General features: G+C 35.2%; 1 protein-coding gene across 1 annotated transcript in view; it reads right to left on the reverse strand.

The window, feature by feature from the left end:
* Positions 1-4,263: 4,263 nt before the first annotated feature.
* The window catches only part of LOC139116233 (uncharacterized), an 11,250-nt gene continuing 10,259 nt past the window's right edge, over positions 4,264-5,254 (reverse strand). Inside the window, exon 10 of the mRNA XM_070678816.1 lies at positions 4,264-5,254. This exon is cut by the window's right edge and continues 202 nt beyond it. The gene's annotated coding sequence lies outside the window, so the exon portion shown is untranslated.

The following is a 5,254-nucleotide window of genomic DNA, read 5'->3' on the forward strand; positions in this document are numbered from 1 at the left end:
AGATCATCTTTTCTACACCTGTAAATTCACTGAGACCTTCTGGAACGAGTTTCACACATTTTTCGAGGAATCTCTCAGTTTGTTCACTAGACATAACTTAAATGAAGTGCTCTTTGGTGTTGACGGTTGCTCTGACATTCATAATCACTTGCTACTGTCAGCCAAAAGACACATCTATGCCATGAAAATGAAACAGAGTAAACCACACTTTGCAGCTTTTATGTTGCAAGTGAAATTCAACTACCATCTAGAGTACGAAATAGCTCTGGAAAAAGACAAATTAGAGAGACATTGCATCAAATGGATTTCAATTTTACACAAAATTGTAGATAACTAAGCACTGTACTTCATTTTAATTTAAGTTCATGTTACTAAAGAAAATGTTACCAATAAAACAATTTAAATACAAAAAAAAACAATCACAGAATGCAAAGACAGATTTAGCAAAGTCTAAAAAAGTAGATTGACCCTTCTTATGCAATTTGTTTTCAAGTTCAAATGCTACGGCAAGGAGACTTTCTAAACGACTCCAATATTTAATCACATTAACAATAATACATAGCAGAAGTGGGAGACGCCCAAGTTCTCCCAAACAGGCATGGAGGCATGCACTTTTATTAACACCAAGAATGTGTTTGCATGCCTTCATCTGAACAATTAGATTTGGTTCGAGTCGGTGAATTTTAAAAAATAAAATCATTTATAATAGTTTCTCTTGTGTCTCTCCTATTTCGTACAAACCTATTCGGAATTTGGTAGCCCAGGCCAGGTTTTCCCAGCGATTGAATGCGTTACCTTTGAGTCTGCGCAGTACAGTGAGTTAGTTTCTGCCGGATTCACCGGGTGAAACTCCCCTGTATAGCGTTCACCCGACTCATCGCGTCCACTCACGCGCGCGTTTCACATGAAAGCAAAATACAAATCATTGCGTTCACTCCACTCAAACATTCACAAATCACAGACTTGAACCAAGTCTACTGATCAATCTCAAATTCACCGTCAGGTTTCAGAAAGTAATCATTAAATCTTTTTTAACTTACTTTTCTAAATAAGTAACTCCCCAAACCTCTGATCCATACAATAACACTGGTTTGACTAGAGAGTCAAAAAGATGCAGTTGTACCACCACTGGCGTCCCATTTTGAGAGTTAAAGGTTTTCATAAAAGCAAATAGAGAACGCAGTGCTTTGTTTTTTAAAGAAAGCCTTGCTTTTTTTAAATTTCAAGATGGAATAAAAGTGATACCTAGGTAAGTATAAGAGGAAACAATATCTAATCTCTTACCATAAATGTAGATATTATATTTATGCGGATTAAAGTTTGCATTGAATATCATGATTTTTGTTTTCTTGAGACTTATTGATAACCGCCACTTATTACAAAAGGATTCAAGCAACCTGAGTGAGTGCTGCAAACCATGCTGTGAGGTTGATAGTAACACAATATCATCTGCAAACATAAGAATTGGCAGTTTTCTATCAAGCAAAACAGGAGCATCAATACATTTGTTATGAAGTAAAGTTGGCAAATAATTTAAAATTAAATAAAGTGAGACTGAGATTACACCCTTGCCTGGTACCAACATGTGAACGAAATGAATCGGTATAACCAGATGATAACTTGATACATGACTTGACATTATCATACATGCACTTTACAATATTCAAAAACTTACTACTAAAGCCTTGTTTTGATAATTTATAAAATAACCCTAAGTGCCAAACACTGTCAAAAGCTTTCTGTAAGTACAAAGCATACATGTAAACAAATGCTTTAAACTACCTTGAAACTTGTAATAATTAATCAAAGACTTTAAAATGAAAATATGATCGGATGTTCGACATCCTTTGTGAAAACCAATTTGCTTGCAACTGAGCAAATTTTTACTTTGAATAAAACTGTCAGCTCTGTTATTCAGAATAATAGTAAATAGTTTCCCTACACAGCTGCTGATAGTAATACCTCTGTAATTTGAAGGGTCATCTTCTGGCCCAGATTTTTGTGGATAGGCACTATATACCCTTTGGCCCACACAGTTGGAAATAACTCACAACTCAAACAGCATTGAAGATCTTGAGTAGAGCTGGCATTAAAATAACCGAGCCACTCTTAATCATTTCATTTAAAATTCCATCATCGCCACAAGATTTGCCTGATTTCAAGGATCTAATAGCAGTTAACACTCCACTGGCAGAAATTTCAGAGTCAAGAAGTTCATTACTATAGAACTCAAAACCACTTAATAGTCTCCTCTTAATTTTTGCTTCAAAATCAGCATCAAAATGTTGAGAGTGAATACCCTTTTGTGCAAGTGATTTAAAATGACTAAAGACGCAGGAGCAACATTAATACTGACTGAGTTGTCTTTATTTTTCAAATTATTAACTAATTTTTTTTCCAAATTTTTTTCAGATCTCTTTTTTCAGAATCAACAATAAGAGACAATAAATTCTCTCTGAATGAACGCTTGCAACGTCTCAAGGTTTTAGTATACAATTTTTTATAATGGAAGAAAAAGCCTCTTAAAATTGGGTCATTTGGGGTTTTGTGTAGTTGCTTTCCCATCTTACTTATCTCACTTTTTAATTTGTGACATGTATGGTCATACCATGGCTTGCTAACTTTCCTCTTTCTGTGATTTCTCTGTTTGAGATTCTTGCATGCAGAATGAATAATGTTTGTAAAGTCATTAACCAGCATATCAATGCCAGACATATTAAGAATGTTTAATGAATATACAAATGCCTCCAAAATGGTTTCTACCAATAACACCCATGGATCTATAAGAATTGTATATCTATCTACCCGGTAGCTACCCACAAGCGACAGTGGCTGTATGTTGTAATAATAAATTGTAGGCCCTACACGACCAGAAAAACGCAAATGATTGATGTTTTTAAGGTTAATATGACTTTTAATTTGAAAATAAGCTGAGTCCAAATTTTATGGTTCCGTATTAAAGAACATGTGAAAATCTAGGACTACCTGAGTAATTTGCGCTCTTTAAAAAGTTACCGCGTGAGAGCTTCATCAAGTAAACCCCTGTAATGGATAACTCGTAACTTCGTTCAAATTTAGGCCTGAGTTGTTTTGTTTTTGTTTTTGTTTTTACTTGATTGATTTTAATGGATCTAACGTAGTTTCCGGACTGTCTTTAATAGTCCAATCAAACCAGACCATTTTATCCTACAGGTTAAAGGAATCAGAAAAACACTTGGTATCCAAAGTTATCCATGGCAACAATTCACTGTCCGGTCCGAATGGCTTGGTTCGGTCGGGTTAGTATAGTCTCCCTATAACCAAGGGAGAATCTCTGCCCAAAGAAAACACCCTTTGCGAGCTATTTTGCCAACAATTTTCATTGAAGTTTTGCGTTGTTTTATAAGATAGTTGTCTCCCCATGCGCTTTCTACATCCTGGAGGATTAGACTGTGTTCACAATTACATATCATAGTAAGTTTGGGATCGGTTGTTTGGGGGTGGTAGATAGGAAACCCGAAAATTAAATGCGTATTATGGCCGGGGGGGGGGGGGGGGGGGGAGTCTGAAGACATTTTGACCTTTTGGCCTACACTAATGTAAAATGTTTTTGAAGTCAATTTTAACTAGTTGTTATTCAAATCCATCTTTTATTCAAGGCTAAACAAAACATTGAATCATTTATCGCATTTCATGACGTTCACTACCAAAAAGCAAACTAAAATTGTTTTAAATGGCATTGCTAAAGTTAAAATTATTGTCCTATTGGTGTAAGTGTCAGGCTGGATTGGTTGGGAGTTCAACATATTCTGAGTGTATAGGGATCTGAGAGTTAGGTGATTATTGAGGGAAACTTAAAATTTAGATTTAAATCAATATTCCTCTCATCGGATATCTGTGGGCGAAGCCATAGAATCTTTTGTTCGCCTATATTACCGATATGATGAGATGGGAATAATCAGATCTGTATCATTTCCTCTGAAACGTAATAGACCATGATTCGTGCATGATACTTTAGATCGACTGTTTCTGCTGCCAGGCCTGGCACTAGGTAGGACACGGCTGGCGATGGTGGACCGTACATCATATTAAAAGTAAATATTAAAGAAAACTGAAATGCTTCTCCTCAAAAGAAGCTATCACTAACGATTTATACAAAATGAGGCCCTATTTTATTGTCACTCTGGGGGTGACATTTCATTTTTATACATACTTTGAGATCAGGCAATCTTCGGAAAGACGAACTGAAATCGACAAAAAAACGACTAGTTATACTCAAGAAAGTGGCAATTTCACACTTCATTGGTCTATATCCAACAAACAGGAGCAAAATGACCTCGAAAATGAACTTGTTGCGCCTAAGTGTCATTAGTGCAGCGTCCTCGGAAGGTTATATCTGATTGGTCGATTGTCATGATTGGATCAATTTTCAGAAGGCTCCTCGAAGACAAGTTTTAGACAATGACGTTATTTTTAAAAATTGAATTAGATTAAATTTCACACATCTCCTTAGTAAAACACGCACGTCGATCACGGATAGCTTGGTACTTAACTTTTCAGGAAGGACTCGGAGGACAAAAGAGAATATGAACTTGACGAAATAAACTCTCCATGGATTCGCTTCTTGAAAAAGTATCATGTGATTGTCAACGTCTACAAACTACAAACTACTACTATTTTTAGTGAAATCGTATGGCGACAGATTCTTCTTTTGTTCACCAATTCTATGGACAAACTATCAGCTCATATTCGATCAGCTCCCAACATTCATACCTTTAAATCTAAGCTTGATCATTTCTTCGTTATTATTATATCTTATTGCCCATTACATCATTCGCAAAGAGTTGCATGCAACATTTTTAACAAGAGAAATGATGTTTGACAGATTATAAATCATAATTTGTACTCAGAGCAGACTCCAACGAAAGAGTTTGTCTCAAGAGATGTATATACATTGTACTTCCGCCGTGTTTTACTAGTATTTGCTCAAATCTATCTAGACAAAATGTTGTTTGTGCGGTGCCTACCAAATATGCAAACTTTCATCAATAACAAATAAAAGAGTACAATTTAATGACGTTTTTGAATGAAATCAACTTTAAGTTAACATCACTCACGTTTAACCGTAAAACGTGTTGATAATTAAAGAGAATCCTTTTAGGTAGAATATACGTTTAAGTAAAAAAGATAAAATTATTTATCGGAAGAAAAATTGAGCGAAGATAATATATTAGAATATTCAAGCTCGCAATATCAAAACTTAAAGAAAACATAT

Source organism: Ptychodera flava, chromosome 17 (genome assembly GCF_041260155.1).
Source record: "Ptychodera flava strain L36383 chromosome 17, AS_Pfla_20210202, whole genome shotgun sequence".
Lineage (NCBI taxonomy): Eukaryota > Metazoa > Hemichordata > Enteropneusta > Ptychoderidae > Ptychodera > Ptychodera flava.